We start from the raw sequence: 24,088 nt of genomic DNA, 5'->3' as shown, positions 1-24,088 counted from the left end.
GTATAATGCGCCGTACGCAGTTTTATTTATTGCTCTGCACGCCAAAAACTTTAAAATCAATTGAAAAGCTATAAAAACGTTCGTTTATTTTTTATTGTGTGCCGTTGTGGCTGTATTTTTGCTAAGTATTTCAACATTTCTTGCGGCTCGAACTGCTCCAAATTGCCAAAATGGTTTGGTTTTTATATATCTCGCCCGTCTGACTTGCCCAATGGGTTGGACTTGGTCCCCGCTTCGGCGGAAAGGCAATTTAATGGGCCAAAAACAGACTTTTCAGAGCTGAGTTGCTTTAGGTGTATGGATTGATTTCTCACCTATAAAATGCTGGAGAAATCCGACCAGAATTATCTTTAGTATTGAGTTAAGAGTGTTAACAAAGCAGACTCGGACTTCTGTTTGCTCGACTCCATTTACGATCTCAAGACATAAGTATAAACATATGCAGATCTCTGCGGAAAGGCCCCAAATAAGTCCCAACTAATGCCTAATCCTCTGACAATATATGCAAGACGATTCACGTGTCTTTTGTGACTGTCTTTTAACACAGCATTAACCAGATGTCAGGTAAGTAAGAGAGGCGGAAATGCCCAACCTTAGATCGTTTTTTGGCAACTCAACCAACTCCTTTGACCGGGGGAGCTTTGGGAGCTTAAGTTTAACGATCGCTTATTGATATTTCGGCGGAAAGTAGAAGAGCTCTACGAAGTAAAGTGTCAACACTTTTTACCAAAGAATAACACCCATTAGCCGGAGCTAAACGATGGGCCATAAAATGTGACCGTTGGATCGTAAACCACCCAAAAGGTGGCACAAAGTGTAAAGTCATAATTGTACAACTCGTCGGGCATTGATGATGGTTAAGCATAAAAACCATTCACTTTTTGTTGATGCGATGATGTTGGTTATAGGACTGGGGCTGTGCCTCTGGCTGTGTCTGTGTCTGTGTCTGGGGCTATGCCTGAGGATGATTTCAGAGATCCAAACACTCAGTGCCCATAAATAGATGTGAATAAATGTGATTAACGCATCTTTTATACAATTTACACGCATCAAAAGCAATGCAAACTCAAACCCAAAGGCTTGTTCGTTTATCGTTTTTTATGTGTATTTTTTGTTTCTTTCTCATTTGTTATTGGTGTGGTTATTGTTATTTTGTGTGTGTGTTCGTTTCTGTTGGTAAGTGGCCTGCTGCTGGCTCATAAATTGTGGCCAACTGTCGGGTGTATGACGAATAGCTTGTCCATCGCCTGATTGATTTGCATGCGCCGCTGATTGACAAATGGCATCGATATCCACATCAGCATCTGCATCAGCATCAGCATCAGCCCCGGACCTCAAGTGGCTTAATTTATGCAAATGCCAGACTTCAACTCATACGAGTGCACTCGTGGTCGTAGTCGCACTCGTACTTGGAGTCATTCTGCTCTAGAGTGCAGGCTGGGTTTCTATGCACTCTGCATGACAATGGTACGAGTACAATGGGAACCGACCTCTGAGAGAGTGTCCCCGTTGGATCTGTGTATCTCGGGCAGAGACCTGGGCAATTAGGCCCAACTATGAACGCCCTCTGCCAGTCGTCCCATGTTGGGTGTGTGGCGGTGGTGGTGGCGGTGGTGGTGGCGGGGGTTTGTGGTGGTTTTTGTTACAGCTCATTTGCATAAACGTCTCGAGCAGCGACACCTCCAAATGTCATGGGAGTACGGGCCGCACACACCACGCATGAATGGAACCAAGCCAAGACACCGCCCTGTGTGTGGGGTTCCCATGTGTGTGTGTGTGTGTGTGGGGTCTCCTGTGAGTTGTGTCTGATTTATGCCTGGGAGCCTGAGATCGGAACTGAGTTTTGCTCTGCTTTGCATATTGGATAATTTATGAAAGTGGGAAACACTTGGCTGGACCAATCTCAGATCCATATTTCAATTAGAAATCATATAAAAGCTGCAACTGTAAATGGAATAGGACAATGGGACAACCGGAAAAGCATTTTGGAAGTTAATTGGAAAGGGTGGAATATTTAAGAAAGAAAGTTAAGGCGACTTTGAATGAAAAGATTGACTAAGAAAGAAAAGAATTCCTCCACTGGTTTTGGGGGAACTGGATCATATCTCTCTCAACCTAAAGAATTTGAAAAGAAAAGTATTTACAGAAATCAGTTGCATAGAATTTTAATATTAATTTGAAATGTTTCCCTCTTTGGTTGGAAAATCAGCAAACGCTGAAAACAATTTGCCGCTGGATTATCGCCATGATTCTTGGCCCATAAAGTGCGGAAGCCTTTTTGAGGTTGGTCTCGTGTCTGTGTCTGTGTCTGCCCCAAGGACATGGCTTGCAGAGCAAACGAACGGTTAATAAAGCAATCAACAATTGGACTGCAAATCAAATTGGCAGCCGCCGCCTCAGTGCTAAAACCCAGCAAAATGCGCTAAATTAACTAATTTTAGTCTTAAGCCAGCAATAGGCAACTGCAGCAAAAACAAAGCTCCGCTCGAGAGTGGGAAAATAAAATTTGTTGCGCTAACAATGGCTAACAAAATACAGCAAAAAATAAGAAAATGCTGCCAGGCTATGGCTCTGTCAGTGGACATGGCCTGCAATGGTCTGCCTGTTGCTGCTGCAGCCAGAGAGGCAGAGGCAGAGGCAGCGGCAGCTGGGGCAGTGGCTGAAGCTGAAGCTGAAGCGGCAACTCTGGTTGAGTTTTTTGGGCGCAGCCCAGCAGTGAACAGAACTCCACCAGCAGCAGCAGCAGCAGCCCCAGCCCGATCCCGTGTTCGGAGTGACCGTGTATGCCATAACTATTTATGAACAGTTAGTTAACTTAAATGCTAGGTGGCAATTAAAGGGGCGTGGCTGTGGCTTTGGCTATTGTTGTTGCTGCAGCCACCAAGAGGAACAGAGAGACAGAAAGACTGACAGACAGACAGACAGACAGACAGACATCCAGTAGAAATCATAACCTTGCCCGGACTCGGACTCGGACTTCGGCAGTTGGGAATCAATAAGAGCTTCATATAAAGAAACATACGAGTACTCGGTAGCCATATAATTAGCATTTGTTTCCGAGCAGAGCCCGAGCCAAAGACCCAGACCCAGACCCAGACCCAGAGCCATAGTCAGAGTCAGATCGAGGGACTCGCCCTGGTCCACACCCCAAAAAAATAAAGAGAGAGAATAAAAAGCACACACAATAACAGACAATTTGTGGTTTCTTTGTTTCCTGACCGAGTCCCCATATAATGGCCACGTTAGTTGGCCGTTAATTTGGCCAGTCAAATGAGTCGCCGAGGCTTTAATTAACAACAAAAAGGCCACACTCTAATTGATAAATTAAACAAGAAATTCAATTAATATGGACGCTAGCTAAACCTCTGCATAATCCCCACACACAGACGGCTACGAGTACGAGTACGGGAGGTGCCAAGTTGTTAACATAAGCATTGAACTTCGTTGTTGTGGCGGCAGCAGCAGCTGCCAAAATGTTGAATGAATCCATTAATTTGCACCAGCGCCCCCAAAAAAACAAAAAAAAACAACTGACACACACTAAACCACCGGGAAACAAGCGGGCAGCAAACGCCCGAACCTACAGCCATAGCAATTGAAGTGCAAAGTTGAACAACAATGTGGCAGCCACAGCCTACATGTGGAGCATGTACTTGAGGTCTTCGAGCCGAGTCCGAGGCTTGTTCCGACTTCGATTCAGAGACGTAGTCCATGTCTTGGGTTGGACCTGGCTGCTGCTGCTCGCTGCTCTGGTCCTAGCTGTAATCTTGATCGCATTTTTTACGGCACATAAATATATGCCAAAACACTACAATGAAAATATTGTGCTATACGAGTACGAGAGCCACAGGAAAACTGTGCCAAAAATATGAAAACGTTTTCAATGAAAATTAATGGGCAAACGCTGCAAAATTTTGGGGTGCGCACTGCGGCTGCTCAAAAATGTTAAAATCGTGACCATAGCCGCCACCGTACCAGACCAGACCAGACCAGGCTGAACCTATATCTGGGGAGTTTGACTCTCTTCCAAACTGGACGACGGCATTGTCTTTGGGGGGCTAGCCTGTTGGCTGGTTGGCCTGACTCTATGGCGTGTGATTTGGCAAATACTTAGACCTTATATGGAGCAGCAGCCGCCATGGAAACTATTTCCTGCGTTGCGAAAAATCGCGCAGAGGCCCAAAAGCGGAAAATGGCCAGTAACAGTTCACATTTTGTGTCATCGCGGGGCGGCGGCTCCATACTGATAATTCATAAAGTGCTGCCCGAATGAAAAACGCTGACCAAAAATGGTGAACCATTTGAAATTAACGCGCCAATCGAACGACAGGCAGACAGACACGCTTTAAAACGGACTGAAGCCAGGAGAGACGCAGGCAGGCCTGGCCCGGCCTGGTCGGAGAGCTGTTCAAATGTCAATTTTAATTTGCCGCACCGCAAGCACTTTGACAAAGAAGCAGATTGGCACCACACACGAAAAATGGTGCGGGAGGTTTGGTGTGCGGGGGAAAAACGTTGCCAATCTTCGCTGCAACATGTTGGGGCAATTAAAAATGCGCATACGCCGCGTTGCCGCGTTGCCGCGTTGCCGCCGCTGCACGCAGTTAGCGACACGACGCGTCGCTTCGGAGTCAGTCGGCGGCGGCTTAGTTGAAAGCCCACAATTTGGCAATACGGAAATCGAAATCAGCCACGAAAAAATATGGCATCTCTCACACTCAGAGATGGCGTCTAAAGATGGAAAATTAAAGCGAAATATTGCATATGAAAAATGCAGTTTGGCTGGCTTTTTATCTCAGATTTTCACTGATTTTTCAATGATTTTTTTCGAAGTCATTGAATACTGTGATTGGTTAGATTATATAAATTCTTCAACCATACAATTTGTTATGCATTTTATGTGGAAATATGGGCTAGGATTATACAAAGTCTAATACGAAGAATGGTTCAGTAAATCACCCATAGACTCCCCTCTAGTCTGACTTCAACTTTACACCTCATGACGCCCACCCCTTTTGGGGGCTTGGGGAATTAGCCAACACCCGCAGTGCAAATGCAGGAAAAACGTAAATAAGAAAATGAAATAAAATCAGAGTTTGGCAAGTCACGCAAATCTATCTGGCTCGCTCATTAGACTAATGTATCTCGGAGTGAGACAGATTCAGGCTAGGATTTAGATTTGAATTCGTTTTCGCATTCATAATCGTGTGTGGAGCCGAGAGCTTCACGGACTTTTATTATTCATCGGGCGTTCCGCTCGAGCAGATCCCAGCCGAATCACGCACTCGTACGTACATACGTATATTGAGTCATTATATAAAATAAATGTACTTGCAGATCTATTTATTAGCCACACTTTTGCTTTTAATTAGCCAGCGGACGGCTCGTTTCCTTTGACAAGAGCGCGGCGCGATTCCATCAATGTCGCTTGCGTGTTAAATGCGACCAGCGACTGTTCCCCAGATCGATAATCGATATTTGGAGTGTGCGAGTATTTGAATACGAGTATATTTCTGTTAATTAGAGTGCAGGTGATTTGAATGTATATTTATGCCCTGGCCAGGTGTGAACAGAGAGCCTGGGCAAGGCGAGGCGACTTTGGCCCCGACAAATGGCCAGCTAGCATAATCAATCAGCGTCATTTGTTGCACTGCAAAACATTCCCACACACGCCCCGAAAATAAAATACAGCCAAAATGCAGGGTCCAAACTCAAACCCAGGCCGAAAACTAAACGACCCAAGCCGATGGCGTTAATAATGCCAATTGCATGTTTTATGTGCCACAACGATGCCAATAACAATAATAAACTGCATATTATTAAGCGCTTTAAAATATTTGTAACAAGTCAGACTGAGACTTGGGGACCCAGCCGGAGTCATTCGCAAGCCGGATCTGTGGCTGGACGACCTCTCGCGGGGGCACACACCACACGGCTCCCCAGCCAGGCCAGGCCAGGCCAGGCCATACCAGAGCAGAGACCAGACCAGACACGACGACGTGGTCAGAGCCCGCACTCGTATTCGTACTCTTAGTCGACTCTGCCCCAATGCGAGAGTTGCAGCCTCTAATCATGCGCCGCACTGCTCTCTTTTATATGGTTTATGGCATTTCCGTTGCTATTTCTTTTGGGTGTCCGACCCGACTATTGCCAAATTCATTGCGATTGCAGTGCCACTTGGACTGGGGCGTTTCTCTGCACAGTTTCTTTTTGGTTTGGGTTGAGTCTGAGAAAGAGCTGGTGGAAGCGTTGCCTCACAATCAGAGAAACATATCGTGGCCATAACTAATTGATTGATGAAGCTGTTGGCACCTTCGTGCCCCAGCCAGCGCCCGTGCCTGGCTGATCACTAATCACCAATCAATTCATAAAACTAAATAATAATAGCACCAGAAGTGAACAAACGCCTGCAACAAATCAATTAGCCGCTTAATTATGACACTAAGCCCAACTGGCCAGAAACGGAATGAACAAATTACCAACGCCACCGCCACCGCCACAGTCGCCGCCGCCGCCATTAGCATAATAAAGCGATGCAACCCAACAGTCTCAGGGCTCATAAATTATGCATAGTTTTTTTGGGGTTTGGGGACAGAAAAGCCCGCAAGATCGAAAACCGTTCCGCTGCTGCTGCTGCTGCTGGAGCTGGAGCTGACACCGAATCTCAATAACAAAAGGAATGCCCCCCTTAGATCAGAGCCAGTGGAAACGCCAAGAGACTCCAAGAGGCGACAGCCGGCCGACAGGCGACAGGCGGCTGATAACGGAGCAAAGCAAAGTCTTTAGTTTGATTTTTTGCATATATGTATTTCATTAGTTGGCGAAAACTGCACGCCAGATGGGGCTGGAGGAGTGCTGATCTTAGCTGTCCCAAAACTGGTTCGCATTCCACTTTCAATGCTGGATACGGGCAGGCAGACACACAACATACAGCATACAGCATACAGCACACGGCACATGGCACACACGATCCCGAGTCCGAGTCTGATCCGGGGACAGGACAGGATGATGCTGCACTGCAGCTGATGATGATGATGGAAATCGTTATTGACAACGGAAGACGACGACAACGACGACGTTGTCGGCAGACACTGAAGCGATTTTCATGCAAATGGCCATGAAACGGAATTTTCTGTGCTGGTTGTCATCGCAGGAAACGTACTTGAACCAGAAAACCGGGGCGACACATTAATGCGGCCTGACACCGCAGACGAGAGCAGCCTTGGCACGGAGCACGGGAAGACTGGGAGAGAAGCAAAATTGAAACGTCCGAAAAGCATTTTGGGCAATTGCTCGGCTTTCAATTAAACTGCAGCTAATTGCATCTGACAGCGGCGGCAAACACAAGCCAAAATAAATCATTTATGGCCAGGCAATGCAATGCGCAAAATACAACAAAAAATTGCACCAGGTTTCTTGCTCAAGTCTTTTGTGTGTGCAACGACAGCGACGCGACTGAGACTGAGACTGAGACTGAATATGAGCCTGGGACAGTAACTGTGACTGTGACTCTGACTGCGCTGTCGCTGGTGTGACGGCAATTTTCAAAAAATATAATAATCATAAAATAAAAAGCAGACAACAGACGAACAAGCAAGCAAGCAAGCAGGCAGGCAAACAACCAACCAACCAAACGGCAAACAAGCCACTCTTGAGCGATAAAAAAGAAATCTTTTATTTGATTTCGCAAGCGAAAAACGCGAAATCACAAGAGAAAAGGTAGCAAAAGCAAAGCTTAAAACTCAAATCAAAAGCATAGAAATCAAAGCAGCCAAAACTGTAGAGCTCCCCAGAGATTTTTATGACATTTTCACAGGCGCTGGAGGAGCAGCAGCAGCAGCCCCAAAGAACCGCTGGGTGTGGGACGGAGACTCCCAAGGGGCAGAGAGAGAGAGAGAGAGAGAGAGAGTGGGGTGCCCGGCTACATGGCAGCCGTCTGACAGACGCGTCACTACGTGAGCGACGTGTTTAAAAGTTTAATGAGCCGCAAAATAATTGCAAATGCGCCTCATGTCGCCCCAAACATATCGCAGTGGGAAAAGGCCCCCAGTCCGAGCAACACCCTCCTCCCAGATCTTGCAGTGGATTGGAGCACCTGTCGAGGGCCACACAGTTGCCCGAATCCGAATCCGAATCCGAATCCAAAACCGTTGCCCCGGGTCGCTCCGTCGGTGTTGGGGCACTTAATTGCCAAAAGCGTGACTTAAATTTAAAAAATCATAAGAGCCACGAGACCGGGATCGAGGCGATCCAGCAGCCCAACCGATAACACTGCAGTCTCAGAAAAAACTGCACAAGAAATGCAATCCAAATAATGGAATTCTCAAAAAGAATGCTGTGAGGGAACCGAACCCCCTTTCACTCTTCCCTTTCTGCCAGTGTAGATAGATGCCAGAAGTTGGCCAATTTCGCAAATTAACGAAAGAAAGAGGGAGAAGCGCTAAGGACCAGGCAGGCAGGTAGGCAGGTAGGCAGGCGGAGGGCAGGCAGGGAGGCAGAGCCACAGAGCCATTAAGCGACAGGCAGCCACTGTGGCAAGTGGCAAAGCAGGCAACAAGCAGCGAGCCGCGAGCAGCATGTGGCATGCGGCCAATTAGGAGCAGTTGCAGTCACTTAGTCATGCGTCTAAGGCTGTGTTTTGTCAACGGATGACTCCGCAGCTGCTTGAGATGGCTGTAACCGGCTAATGGCCGTGCTGCCTGTGTTTTTATTGGCTTTTAATTAGCAGAGCCTTTAAAATAAACAGAAACAACAACAGCCGCAGCCTCAGTCTCAGCCGCAGCCGCAACGAGAAGAAACCATAATAAAAATTAGCAAATTTCTTTGAGTCAGACTTGGAATAAAATGTGGGAAATTCCATTCAAAATCCGTCTGACCGTATGACACAAATGCGATGCCAATATCGCATCGAAATCGAAATCGAAAATTGGTAGGTGGGCGTAATTGCCTCAACACACACACATTCACAGATTGAGCTACAGATACAGCGACACTGGACTGAACTGGAGTACACCCACAGATACATGCGTTAAATGCCTGCCAACGACAACAAAAAGTATCTAAATACGCATAAATCATGGAGCCGGAGTGTCGCTCGGCTGACAACGCAGCAATCGATTGCCAGATCCAGATCCAGATCTGGAGCAGCAGATACGCGATACGAGATATGTACAAGTATGGAATGGTATGGTATGGATGCATGAAGACATTGGAGTCACCAACCCACAAATATTCAATAAGCACTCGACGAGCGTGTGAACGAGGGGAGGGAAGGGATGGGAAGAAGGCGGCCGATCGTCTCGATCGATGGATAGCCGGATCGATCGATTTATCAACGTGTTCAGTTTCTAAACGCTTTAGCGCGTGCCCAGTGCCGTGTCAGCTTAGCGCTCTCTCTCTCTCTCTCTGACTCCCTCTCTCTTTGTCTCTTTCTCCATCCAACACTCAATTTAATCCCTTGGCAAACATTTTCATTTCATTCGGCATAGAGAGCTTTCCGTATCTTGGGGATTAGCTCATAATTGACATTTTTCTCCAGCCTAGGCCCAGCAGGTGATGTGCTAACGAAGCGGGCGGATTTCGGAGTTCGGCTCCGATCGGCGTAATCAAGTGTGTGGCTCTTCTGCTGGGATGACTTTGGGATCGAAGCTGGTTTTTTTGATTTATCTGCTGACCATTTTAATGGCCTTACCGGAGCTACCCTGATCGGCATAGTAGCGTTTGACTGTGTGTTTCATTAAACAATCATTGACTTCTAGACGCGACTTTTATATGACCGTCATGAAAACATGCATAAAAACTCATCAGCCTCGGCCTGTTGTCCCTCTGGTTTTTTGGTTCTTGCCTGGTCGATTTTTATGACCTTACATTTCTGGTCTGTGGTCTCTGGAATCTCCGGGCCCCAGCTCTGCCGCTCGTTGGTGTTCATTTTATTGGCCCAATTTGTAAATATAGCGCAAAAGTGTCGAGCATAACAATGAGCCTACAGAATTTACACTACTCGAGTGGTGTGGGAGCAGGAGGAGGAGGAGGAGGCATGATCGGGCCATCAAGTTCGTTGCCTAAGTCATTCGCGTCGGTCCGTTGGTCCGTTGGTCCGTTGGTCCGCTGGGCTTCGTGCCGCATGATTTGTTGTTTATTTGTCATTCCCAATCGGAGGCAAATCAAACACGCACCTTCGAGTCGAGAAGTGTGTAGAAATGTTTATAATTTACAGAGATCTTAAATGCTTAGGAGACTTCGGAAAACACACGGACAGCAACCACGGCGACTCGCCAATCAAAATTTATGCATCAAAGTGCGGTTTATTTTCTAGCTGTTTTTCGCGCTGCTCTCTGCCCCTTCTTGGGGCAGGCACAAACTCACGCATTATTTATGATTGCAAGGCATGTAATTCGTATGCTAATTGATAAGTATCGCCAAATTTATTAACCAGCCTGACTGTTGCAGCAGCAGCAGCAGCAGCAGCAAAAGCGGCAGCGGCCACAAATGCGTGCCTGCCGTGCCACGTCAATTTTCAAGAACACTTTCATAGATACTCGAACACAAACACACACACACACACAAAGTGGCATAAGTCTAATGCAAAAATTGAAATCTTGATATATATAAGGCAGCAGACATTGTTGTAGCTGTAGCCATGTATCTGTATCTGTACACAGCTGGTTCTCACGCACAGCCGCAATCGACGAGCCGCAGCTGCATTTGGTTAGCCAGTGGCCGGCCGCGTTGTACTTGACCCCGGGAGAACACAGCCGCCACCGCGGCCACAGCCGCCCCCTCGCCGCAGGCCATGGCCCGTGACTTTTGTCATGCCGCCAAATCAAGTTCAAATATTGTAGATACTTTATTTTACACATAATGTTCAGTCGCTCGGATTTGCAAGGCAAATTTTCGTTGTAGTGTTCGATCTGTTTTTAATAGCGAAAATATTTGTGTGTAACACAAAACCGCCAACAACAGCAGTGGCAAGTGCAGCCAACACCAAACAGCCGCACAACTTTGTTGCAATCTCAGCCGCCAGCAAACAAACAGCCCAAACAACAACATTTTTGGTATCAGCAACATTAATTATAGCAGCCACAACGGCAAACAGCAAGTGCAACAAGAGCAAACAGCAATACAAGGCGGTGCAAAAAGCGTTTATTTTAAATGGAAAATAAATTTAAAAAATATTGCACTACCAGAAAACTAGTGCGGGGATTATGGAAATCACAAGGAAACTTTAGTTGAGGTTTTAAAAACAGAAAAAATGAAAAATAAACAAAAACATAAGCAATTCTCGAGCAATAAAAAACATTATTAAAATAATCAAATATATAAAAATATAAAAATAATATAAATATAAAAAAATATATCAAAATAGTTTTGAAAGCGGCCGGAATGCGTTTATTAGTGGCAATTTATATTAAATTTATGAAATGAAATAAATTAAAATGGAACGCAGCGCAAACTTAAAAAAAAAATATAAATCTTTAAAATATTTGCAAAGTTTTAAGTTAAATATGAAAACAATAAATAAGCCATGAACCATAAAATGTCTTGTAAGTGCTGAATCCAGAAATCCGTTTGCATGTTTTTCTAAATTAAGACACAGTTTTGAAGGCAGGAAACCATTTCAGAGTTATTGAAGAGTTCAATCAAGAAAATGCAATTACTGTAAATATGGAAATAAAAAATCCACGACCAATAAAGATATTTGCAGAGTAGTAAATGTAAATGTTTTCATTGAGAAATATGTAATGAACAAATTGGCAAAAGTTCACTTTAGCTTTTAGTGTAAATTCCATTCAGCAGGCACTTAATTTGAGCAGATCATAAAAAAATATGTGTATTTTTGAATGATGATTGACATGTGGCCATCTGATTTGCCTTCGCTGGAGTTGATTTAGTTACAGCTGCCATTTGCTGTCCATTGCATGATGTAATAATTCTCGTTAACGTCGTGCTGTCTGCGAAATCTAAGCAATTAAAAGCAGAAATCCAGGCTGGCGGGATCCGAGTTTACATGCGACTACTCAGAGAGTCAGCGCATGTTCAGGTCGAAGCCTATATCGACTGCGTGTCGATCAATAGAGGCAACAACAAAATAAAAGAAAAGACTGCTTGCAGCACCGAAACGTTTGATACCCTTGCATAGTGATATGAAAGGAATTAATTGAATGGTCTTCGGAAGCACAAAAAGGTAGCGCATATACAAAACACGCTCCCCCCGTTTGAGCAAGTGATTTCCTTGTTGTGCTTCAAAGTTCTTGCGAAAATCGTTTCACCCTCTGCAAGTGTAAAACGAAAACAGACACAGAAACGCACGCGCTGAGTGTGTGCGACATTTTTGTTGATTTTCGCCTTGATCTAGAATTTTGTTCCTATTAATTGATCTCATAATGACAGACACTTCAAAAGCGACATCACGACATTTATTAATTAATGCAAGCTCGGTCTCAGAGTCAGAGTCTGACAGAGAGTCTCGGGTCTACCCCCCACCTGAGGCTGGTCAGCCTCCGGGGTATGTAAAGTGCGTTTTTGCATGCGTGCAACATCGACAGGAGCAACAACCACACAGCACAAGGCATGCCAAACAAATGCCGGCAGCTTAATTAGCATTTTAGATTACTTACGAGCTGAAATCGAAGCTAGAGCTAAAACTGAAACCGAAACTGAGGCAAGTGCAAGTGCAAGTGCAGGCCGAAGTGCGTAACAAGAATTGAGGCAAATAATAATAAATTTATGGGGTTAGCGCGAAGGTTGTTTGATAAATGGATATGACTCGAGGAGATATGGATACACATAGCAGACTCGTAGTATCCGACTCCGGCTAATAATGGGTTCGAAGTAAACGTTAGTTGGCCAATCATTACGGGAGCAATGCTAAACGGAGGCAAATTGCTGTCAAAGCACTTCCCGCTTGCCAATATCTCAATCAGTGGACAAAGCTGCAAAGGCTGGCAAGTGCATAAATTAATGAAATTATCCGGCCAGAAGAGACTCTCCTCCCAGCTGGAGGCAGGAGCTGTTGGTGGAATTGCTACTGCCACTGGAGGTGCTGCTGCTGCTGCTGCTGCTGCTGCTCATTCCCATGGTCTATGGCACAGTCGATGCTGTTTGCTATCGGAAAAATCATTGCGCAAATGCACGCAGTTCATGTCGAAACTCAATTGCAATTAAAAAACCTAAAAAGCAGCAACTGAGTCGAAGGAAATCCTCGTTAGCCGGTGGAAAATGCTTTAATAGAAATTGCTACCGAGCTGGAAAATGTTTGCAATTGTTGTCTGCCTGCCGACTGCCCAAATTGACATTATCAATGGCTTCGCAAATGCGTTATTTATTTAATGCCGGATTCAGCAGCTCCTCGATTGTGCAATCGCTTGCACCCAGGAAGATGGTACCCTGTGCCCATTCAATTGGGAATATTCATTTGGCAGACTCCACAAACATCCATCAAAAATGTGAAATTGAATTCTCCTGAATATTTTTGAGGGTATTCTTAGGTTGATTGGTTTCATAAACTGAATTTATATCTATCTAGCTTTGTTTTGGTTTCGTTTTTGATTTCATGCAAATGTTTGCAAATTTCTCAAAATAACGCGTAGGCGAGCCGACTCAAGCCGAAAGCGCTGGAAGTGTCGCCGTCTCCACCAGCTCCACAACCACTACCGCCGCCGCCTCATCTAACGACGCCCCCACCAGCCAGAAACCACTCTCCTCTCAGCTCTCAGCTCTCAGCTCTCCGTTCAGCAAGTTCATTGAACCACCTACGAGAAATATGCAAATCGCCGATTTGGATGCAGGAAAGCGAACACAAAATCACAGCCAGCGTAAACATAAAGAAAACTAATTTCAATTTGATCTTATGGCCTTTGTTTCGGGGGGATGTGGTACTTGTCACATTCAATGAAATGGAAACAAAACAATATTTGTTTTGAGATATTGTGGACTTGTTTGCATTCCTAATCTCAGTTGCAATCCTATTAAAGAGGAATTAATGGCTGTCGCCAGTTGTGCATTTTTTGTTTGCGAAGACAGGCCGAAAGATTAATGAGTTTTGCGCTTCCTCACGCGCCGATATTTCAGGCTTCGGATATTGGATACACCTATGCATACCGTGTATGTATATCGGAGATCGACTGCGTTTCTTAATTAATAGCTCAACGACGAACAACAGATATTTGTCAAATAAATATTTATAAATAATTTATAAATTAAGAGCCAGCCTCCAAGCTTCGAAAGCGAACCTGCGGCTAATTAAAATGATGAATGCGAAGCGTTTCAGTTTGAAAATTAATTAAGCAAATTATCCATTTAAATAAACATAGAATGTTGCTGCCGCTGCCTGCTCGATGGCTTTGCGCTGATAAAGAAGAAGCCCCAGAAGCCACAGAAGAGGAACCTTACAGGTGGAGACTCTTCGATCGGTGGATGTTGGATGGGTTCGCAGCTGCCAATTAGGGGAAGTCGCCGTTGATGACAGCAAACGCATTTTTAATTGCAATTAATTAGCGCTGTCAGCTTTTCCCCATTGTTTGCTGTTTGGGTGACAAACAATGTGCCAAAACCTATTTGGTGATCGCATACAATATTTTTCTGGTCTGACCGACCTCCTTTCCAATGTATGGCATCATCAACAAACATATACATCAAGATCATTTGCCGGCAGGGACCAGCAACACATCATTAACGATTAATATTGATTCAAATTCGATTTTAGTTGGACTTTTCCATAAAAACGATAACGCCCAGTTTTCTGGTCGATTAAAAGAGCGGCGGCCGCCAAGTTGCCGCAAAAAATTCATTAGGCCCATTGGAAATTTCTCACTTGATTACAGGCCCAAAAGCGATTTCAAAGGGCTGGGGCCTGTGCCACATGTGGTGTAATTAAATTTTCTTTGTTGCTTGGGAATTCGCTACGAATTTAATTGAGGCAGCCCACGGCGTTATTCTGCCTATATCGGAGCATAACCGCACTATATCCATCTATTCATCTCCATATACACAGCCATAGGCCTGGGCTAGGCTGGGGATTGGGCTTGGGCTTGGGCTTGGGCTTGGGCTGGGCCCTTCATTCGCACAATTAGCAATTTCATGCGTCTTTGTTTCTGTCTTTTGTGTCTATCTTTCTGGGACCCCCACCAAAGAGCGAGTTTTCATGGCCTTTATTTTATTTCATTTCATTTTGTTTCGATTCCGTTGTAATGTGTGAAATTGATTTTCGTTTGGCGATTGGGCTTGTAATGGGCAAAAAGTTTTCCCACTCTGCGGAGGTCTCAGTCTCAGTCTCAGTGCGTTTAAAGACAATTAACTCGGAATAGATGGGAATGCCAGATGGAAGCGGGGTTTCTGTACTAGTACTACTGTTTGGGAGATCATTTGAAGGTTGACCTAGCACAAAGTGGGTCAACTTATACCATTGATCAGTTGATGTATTTCCTATCACAGCGAGTGCCGCAGTAAGTATTTCCTACTCTCAGCATCTTGGGAGTAAATGCAACGAAACTTGTCTGTGCAGCTGCTCAAGCAGCGGCTGTATCAAAGACTGGGTAGCGGGGACCCTGGACCCGGGACACCTTCCTTGATAGCATCATCACATCACATCGCATCGCACTCGTAACATTTGCAACATTCGCATTCAAATGACACTAACGGCTTTGTCATGTACTGGGCTATATGTGACTGTGTCGTTCCGTCTCTCTTCGAGCGCCAGTAATCATGTTTTAACGACACATACAAATATTTTCCGTGTATGCAAGCATGCGAGTGTGGTATGGTGAATCGTCAGCGAGTCCATATAGAAATCTTGTAATCTGATAGGCATGACAAGAAATATTTTGCTTGTCATTAAATTTACTTTTATTTATGCAGCACTGTCTATCATTGTGGCTGTTGTTCGATTCGCGTGTTTTGTTTCGGCAGCGGCTCAAAATTAGTGAAAACTCTTCAAATTTGTGGCTAAAAGACTGAGGGGAGGACTGTGGACTGCGGACTGCCGACTGAGGACTGGGACTGAAGAAAACTTCAAAATGTATGCATACATAAGTTGGCGCCTCCTAACGTCTTCTAGTCATTGATTTTCGACCATTGTTGGTGCTTTTGTGGCTGTGCTGTCTTCTTGGCTTGGCTTGGCTTGGCTTGGGTGCCTGCCTGCCTGTTGGTCGGATTGAGTAATAGGCGAAATATTTGCGCTTGCCTCATTATAGTTGGTTTTTGGTTTTTGGGTTGCGGTAATCGATGGCAGTGTAAGCCAAATATGCGAGGGAGTGGCGAAACAAAAGACTTGGGCAACGAACTCTGATCGACACTATGATCCTCCCTCCTACTCCTACTTCTATGTAGAATAATTGCCAGTCAATTGGATGCGTGACATTTGGCGACAGGCCGCGTCAGCGGTGACATCACCCAGAGGCAAGCCAATCAAATGTCAGCCAAGTGCGTCATTGATTTGCAATCAAAAGGGGGCTAACAAAGGGCAGCAACAGCAGTAGCGGCAGCAAGTGTTAGCTGGAAATCAAATGGCTGCTAAACGGCAGCCAACTAGATTGACGGCTTCACTGACTAACCGATTGACAGACCCACCGACTGACTGACACACACACAGACAGACAGTCAGACAGTCAGACATTTAGTCTAGACAACATGTGTAATGACGCGTACATCGGGCAAAAAACTTTACCAGCAGCAACAATAGCGCAGGCATAATGAGCACAATTACTGGCAAAGCAAAGCAAAGCAAAGAAAAGCAAAGCAAATCAAATGCAACGCGCTACCGCAGTGCAGCGCCGAGCCGAGCCGCGCGGCTTCGAATCAGTCACATTAATTGCAGCAGCAGCAGCCGCCAGCTCACAAAAAAGTCGTTCATAAATTATAGCAAAAGCAGCGGAAAAAAAGTATTAATTAAAAAAAGGAGGAAAAAAGTTGCAACGGTAACAACAGCTATTAAGAACATTTCTTGTTGACTCATCCGAGTCCACAATTAACAACTGGGGGACGGCTACTCGATGACTGGAAGACTCAAAGACTAGGGGAGGAAGACTACTACCAAGAATTGCATTGACTCTCAGTCTGAGTCTGAGCTTCTGGCCAGCATTTCTTGCACTAATTTGTCGCGTTTTGTCTCAGTCACTTGGCGATTTCTTTGTCAGAGCTCTCGGCAATTAAACAATTGTTGTTGCTCCTTCTGTATCTGATGCTGTTGTGCAGTTGCATCTGTGATTGTTTGTTCTTGCTGGTGCTGCTGATGCTTTTGTCGTCATCATTGCTGTCCTTAAATTTCATTTAATTCGCTTTATGTTCTCGCAGTTCCCTCAGCCCCAGCCACAGCCCCTTGGAAGCACACGCCCTGCTGGCTGCGGGGATCTCGTGACTTGCGTTTCGCAATTGTGAGAATTAAATAATTCTTTGCATATTTATTTATAAACATTATCGCTGGCAATTTCCTCAAAGCTGATTAATACTTTTTATTCTCCTTCGCTTTTGTTTTAATGTGAGTTTTTAATAAACAATTACAGAATGTGAAGACAGCATTGGAATACTCTATAGATATTCTAGAAATTGGAATTAATGTATCGGGGAGGTATTCCTAAAGAGGAAATACGCAGAAGAATATTTTCTATAGTAAGATATGGAAATATATTCATGTATTTGTGTACAGAACTTCTTTGTTATATTCCCAACATTATCGGGTAGATCAAGTTCCCTGGTTACTCATTCAATTTAAATAATTTGTATCAAATGAAACAGAAACGGAGAAAAACTCAGTTTGTTTCCAGCTGAGTTTCCTCTTAATTGAGGCTAGAGGAAAAAGTCGCTTTTCCAATCAATTGCATCACAAGAGCAATCCCACTGACAACGACGACAACTGACACTGTAGACGCGCCAATTGTTAACGTGTTGAAGTGTTTTCATTTAAATTGCTCAACTGAACTTGTAATTATGGCTCACTCTGATTATTACAGCTCTGTGGGATGTAACTGAGAGCAAGGAAGTGGCTGGAGCTGATGCTGGTGCCAGAGATAAATTATGTTTAAAGCCAAGTGCCAGGTACAGGTATGTCTCACCCTGCACGAGTGTGGCTTAGTCTCAGTCTTAGTCTTAGTCTCAAATCATAGCAATTAATTGTTGTTAAAAATGCCTTTACTAACGGTTTTATGGCCGAACAAACGTCTGCCGTCTGCCGTCTGCCATCCGCTTGTCTTGTCAGTTAATTGTATTTGAAATCGCTGCCTCTACTAATTGATAAGTTTCCTCAACTTTAACTCGGACTTAAAGCAACTCTGACAGTGGCATCGGCACAGCACCAGGAGCCAGGCAACACAATACGCGGATGGGCGGCAGTGGCACTGGCAGTGGCACATAAAGTGCAATTACAAACGCATAAACTGAGGCAAAGTGTTTTGTTGTTCGACTCACCTTGGGGCGGGGCAGACTTGGAAGATCTCTTGATGCTGGGCCGAATCTCTGCTGCGCTGCGATGCGATGGTTGAGCGATGAATGGTTTAAGGCACGGATCGAATCCAGATACAGATGCGAACGGGACACTCCACTCACACACATACACAGATTCACACGCACACACACACACTGTTGCCTATCCAGGCTCAATCTCTTGAAACGCGGATGTGGACGTGGACTGGCAAAAACTGGCAAGTGAAATATTTATGTAAATTTATTTCAACTTCTTTTTTTGTTTTGTTGTTTGTTTGTTTGTTTGTTTGAATGTGTGTTTGTGGTTGCGGGTAAAATGCATTAAGAGGCACACTTTGCAATTGTCGTTGGGGCAGCGATTTGATTGAAGTTGAAACTGAAGTTGAAGCTGGAGCCGTAGCTGACGCTGGAGATGGAGCTGAAGCTGAAGCTGAAGTCGAATGTGAAGTGTCCCCCCAGTGGGGTAGGCCGACAATCCGACAATCCGACTGGCAGGCGAAACGTTGTTTAACAATTGTTTTTTCTGCCGTTTCGTTGTTTGGCAGGATTTGAGTTGTCAATTAGTTCGTTGGGATCTGGTGGGGCCTGCTGCTGCCGCTGCTATCACTCGGTGATTCGGAGGCGCCCGAAGCGCCGTTATCTGGTGTATGTGTGTATGTTCGATGGGGTGTGTGTTTGTGTTTATGTGTTTTGTTGTGTGCAGCTCGACAAAATATAAAAAAACGACAAACGACACCACCAAATGGCAGCAAGTTCGTTGCCCAAGTCTTTTGTTTCAGCTCCACGCGAACACTGAACGATTGGAAGCGGCGAGGCGTTAGCGGGAATTGGTAGCCGAAGCGGGATCGAACTGTGCGGAGCTGAATTAGAGCCTCTGTTTCTTTATTTGTGAATCGTTAAGATCGCTTTATTGCAACATGTTTCTCTATATACAATATAATTAATTTAGTGATACCAATATTTTTTATTGCACGCTCTTTATGTGATCTTTTGGGCAGCCAGTAATTAAAAGTGAGTTTAATTTAATTTGATTTTTTATTTATTTCTTTATATGCTCGAAACGAGTTTGTCTCTCTTTTGTGGATATTACTTTATACGCATACGTATGCACAGACATATGTTCAGCCCGATCTTATCGCGGCATAGTGCTATAGGCATTGTACACTATTTGTATATATTCCGCATATACGGTTGAGCGTATTCTACTACTACTATAACTACCTTGATTTGGTTTTATGGCCACACTGAATTGCTTTTACTGTTGCCAGACTTTTTACGAGCACTATTTGTAAGGTAGCCGCACAGTAAGAGATTAGGTTTGAGCGCCAGATGCAGGCGGGATTATCATTTTCATTTTCATTTGCCTCTCAATGTCCATTTCCATTTTGTGTCCCATTTTCATTTCAATTTCCATTTCTATTTCGATGGCAGTTCGTTGCCCAAAAAATCGTACGAAAAAAACGCAGTGGAAACGCTCGCACGCGACTTCGTAAACGCGCACGCGATTCAGTCACAGAAATTCGCGAACTTCTCGCGTGGAAAAAGCTTTCCTGTCCCACTGCAAAAAACGCGCGCAATTGCAACAAGCTCAAACAGTCCCGCAAGAAAGTCGCACAGAAACTGCAAGAGGATAAAAATTGCAAGCGGCTCCCAAGCTGTTCCAGCCGCAGTCGAGTGCAGGCGACGCTGGCAGCAGGCAGCAGGCAGCAGCCGAAGCAGAGACAGCAATGCATTTGCCGGTGCATCAGCAGCAGCAGCAGCAGCAGCAGAGGAGCAACAGTTGCAAAACAGCAAAAAATCTCTGAGCAAAAAACTCAGGCAACACGAAATAGCAACAACCTCTCGGAGACCGACTGACCGAGTAATACAGTCCAGTCCGCAAGGCATGGAGCAGGGAGCAGGGAGCAGGGGAGGGAATCAGAGGAGTAGAGCAGGCTGCGGTTTGGAGCTCGAGCCGAGCGATCGCACACGAACCTGGAGCAACGGAACGGCTGAAAAAAAACGCCGCTAAGAGCACTGAGAAAACCTGTTGCTCGTCGTCGCTGCCAGCGTCGTTCGTTGCTTCGTGTTTATCGCGGATCGACGCTCTCTGACGCGCTGCCTGCTCTGACGCTCTCTCTCTCTCTCTTCGCTTTTGGCCTTCCAGTGCAGAAATGTAGAGAGAGTGAGAGAGGTTGGCGTAGCGGTTAATTTCCAGTTGGCTGCAATATCAGTTGCCGATCAGCTTTTGACCAATAAAAAATAGGTTGAAGCCAAGCGTCTGGAACGACGCAAGCAGCGCTGTTAGCGTCAACGCAGGCCAGGCATTAAGCTAAGAGAGCGCCAGCTAAGAGAGCCACGAATCCGCTCTTATGGCCAACAAATTGCTTAGGGCCAGGTTCGAACTGATAAGAAATTGAATAAAATTATATGTAAGTATTTCATTAAGCCACAAAAGTGCACACATTTCCTGGCTGGCAACGCCCTGGCATTACGACACTATCAAAGCTCATTTATCAGCAGGCCAAAAGGCACAAAAAACCAACCTGGACAGAGCAAGGCTTGTGTGAAAAATACTAAAATTAAAAGAGTTCTCCGCTGGATAAAAATCATAATTGAAATATTTGGAAAGGTGCCAGAGAGCAGCATATACAAGAGAAGCCACAGGCTTCAGAAGCTGACAGGCCAACACATGCCACACGTCGAAAGGTTGCGGTTTTGACAATTTAATTGTCACACGCCCGCCACTTTTGGCCAGCTCCCGAGACACGGACACGATGCACAGACTCGGACACCAACACGAACACGAACTCGCCGCCTCGAACTCTATTAACGAGGCCCATTGACGGACACTTGAATGGAGAGCCGCTGTCAGGCGAGGAGGAGGAGGAGCCGGACGGTGGCAGCCATAGAAGCTGCATTAACATAAACAAGTGTTGCCGGAGTTCCTTTGCAGGAGCTGCAAAAGGGTAACAGAAACATCTCGAACACTGTCATAAATAACGCGACAATGACAACATGTTTGGGCCTCTTCTCCCGACCTCACCAACGGCAGTGGCAACGGCAACGGCACTGGCAATGGCAACGCCACTGGACTCCAACGGAATCGGAATTGGTATCGGAATCGGAATCGCCTAATGCAGCAATTGACGTGCGGCGTTTGCACCTATCCCGGCATTTGATGCCTCCGCGGTCGGGTCGGTCCCCAAGGCGGAGGCCACATAAAAGTGGCGCGGCAATTGCCAACTTTGGTCACTGCCGGCGACAAGTGTAAAACGACTGTCGGCAACTGCTACCGAGACTTGTCCTCCCTGGAGCTGGAGCTGGGCCAAGTGCTGGCTCCTCCTTTTCCTGAGAGCACAGCAGATCCCCGTCAGACGGTTGGACAGTGGGTTTGTGTGTTTATGGCAGCTGCCGTTTGATACTCATTCAAGTGCCGCCTAACATGATTTCGGTGTCATCTGCTTTTCAGCTTTAATATTGCCTGTTTAATGTGACATTTGCTGTTGCTGCGGCCTGTTGCTGTTGCTGTTGCATTATTTATGAGGCATCGATCCTGCCACATTCACCTCTCTCGCTCGCTTGTACTGGCTCTGGCACTGGCACTGGCACTGGCTCTATCGCCTGCTCACCCTCCTCGATGGCATTTTAAACGTTTCACATTTTTAATTTAGTGATGATTGATGTCTTGTCCACGTTGCCTTGACAACGCCACAGTTGACTCCGTGTCCGTCTCCATCCCAGTCTGCCCGTCTCCATCCACAACCAGTCCGGGTCCCGTCTCGGATTCGCATTTGGATTGCCTGTGGGGATACGCAGCTGTGTGTCTCTGGGACAAAAGTCAATTAAGCTGCGATTTAAATGCTGCCCAGGGTCAGCGTCGAGTCCCGAAAGAAAGGAGTGCCCGATGGCCTGGGAAGTGCACCTCTCAAATGGCCGCAAAAGTTCTCCGGTTACAATGGAGCCCGTGGCCAATGGCCAATGTCCAGTGAGCGCCGTTTGACCTGATTTTATTTGCACTATTTTACTTTTATTGCTCACTGTTCGGAACTGCACTGAGACAAAGAGTCTGCAGTCGGGAGGGAAACCGACAAAGCAGGCACAAGTGTGGGTAAACTTCTCTCGGTGCACCGCAATGATGCGGAACTGAATACAAAATGAAATTGCATCCACAAATTGCCAGGGCGACGGCCATCGACAATTTCATTTCTCTCTTCGTTTCAGTGGCTGGCTGGTGCTTCCATTTTGAAGTGGGGTTCAAAAGGTTTGGCAAATTATAAATTAAAAGTAAATCGAATCGAATGCTTAGCCATTTGTCTTTGAACTTGAAAGTGGCCTGCAATGTGAAAGCCACGGCCAAAGGGGTCACATCTAGACCGGACCAGCACCAGCACCAGCACCAGCGACAGCATCAGCGCCAGCACCAGCCTGAGCCCAGAGTAAGCCCCAGCAGCAGCCCCAGCCCCGCCGTACCAGCAGGTGCATGCCAAATCCGTTTGTCAGCACTGTCAGAGTCCGTCTCAGCCGCAGCCTCAGCCACAGTTTTTAGCCTCAGCTTTAGCTGGAGAGTCGTGTGTTTTTCCAACTTGTTCTAATTTGCATGCAAACGGATCTGTAGCCGGACTGTGGCGACCTGCCACATGCCATGACGAATTACTTGACACCTGCGACAGGCCATAAAACCAATATCTATTTCGCGTGGGCGGCTCATTTCGGTCGAGTTTGGTTCTGCCTCCGCTCCGGTCCATTCTTTATGTGCACTGCCATCAGTATCGCCATCGCCATCGCCATCGCCATCGCAGTCTAGGTTCGTTTGGTTCCATCTCAATCCTACATGTCTGTGTCCATCTCCGTCTCCGTCTCCATTTCAATTTGTATTGATTGCAGCAGGTTCGTCTGCTAATTACCATTTGCCGGGAACAGGGACGTCGCCAACATCTTGCTTGGTCGCTTCCCAGCAACCAAACAGCTGATTTATGGGCAGGCATTGCCATTTGATGAGTTTGCCATTTGCTGTTGGCCCGTTGGCCTGTCAGCTTTTAGTGCGTGCATCACTCATTGTTACAGTTAGAGAGCTAGCAGCTCTAATTTAATTTAAATGAAACCCACCAAGGAGACACCCGCCTGGTACTGGGTACTGGGTCGACTGCTGTCCTGCCGCCGCTCATTTGTCTGCCTCCAGCCTCTCAGTTTGCAAGCGGATCTCTCTTGCTCCACATCCAAGTCCACGGCTGCCCCTGCAGGTTTTCAAGTGTGTTTGCATTAGTCGAGGTGAAATTTTCCTCACTCACCGGCGTAGGCGGCGGTGGTGCTTCAGCAATGTGTTCCGTCTTTATGGCCCGCCGTTGCCATGCGCTTTAAGACCAGAATCAGCTCGTAGACCTGGCCATAGATTGCAATTCATTTCCATTCCATTTGCCAGACATTCAATTCAATTATTTGTTCATTCTCAAACATTCGGGCTCATTAACAACGATCATCATCATATCTTGTTCGGCGTAGACGGGGGGTAAATACTTACTATCAATTGTCATCTTGGGGGCTCCGAATCGTGGTTGTCATCAGCGGGCCCATGCTTATGACTGTTAATTCATTTCTGCCCGCTCTTATCAACATCGCCATCAGCGCAAAAGCGAACATTTGTTAAACACTAAATGCACTTATTTGTTTGGAGGCAGCCCCCAAGAATGCCATC

The 24,088-nt window shown here is 45.8% G+C and overlaps 1 protein-coding gene across 1 annotated transcript in view; it reads right to left on the bottom strand.

The window, feature by feature from the left end:
- The window catches only part of LOC117583366 (box A-binding factor), a 67,402-nt gene extending 47,393 nt beyond the window's left edge, over positions 1–20,009 (bottom strand). The window contains exon 1 of the mRNA XM_034271646.1: positions 18,400–20,009. The gene's annotated coding sequence lies outside the window, so the exon portion shown is untranslated. The remainder of the gene's footprint in view (positions 1–18,399) is intronic.
- Positions 20,010–24,088: the final 4,079 nt, after the last annotated feature.

Source organism: Drosophila guanche, unplaced genomic scaffold (genome assembly GCF_900245975.1).
Source record: "Drosophila guanche unplaced genomic scaffold, DGUA_6, whole genome shotgun sequence".
Classification (NCBI taxonomy): Eukaryota; Metazoa; Arthropoda; class Insecta; order Diptera; family Drosophilidae; genus Drosophila; species Drosophila guanche.
The sequence above is the reverse complement of the archived record's forward strand: the minus strand, read 5'-3'. Positions and strand labels throughout refer to the sequence as shown.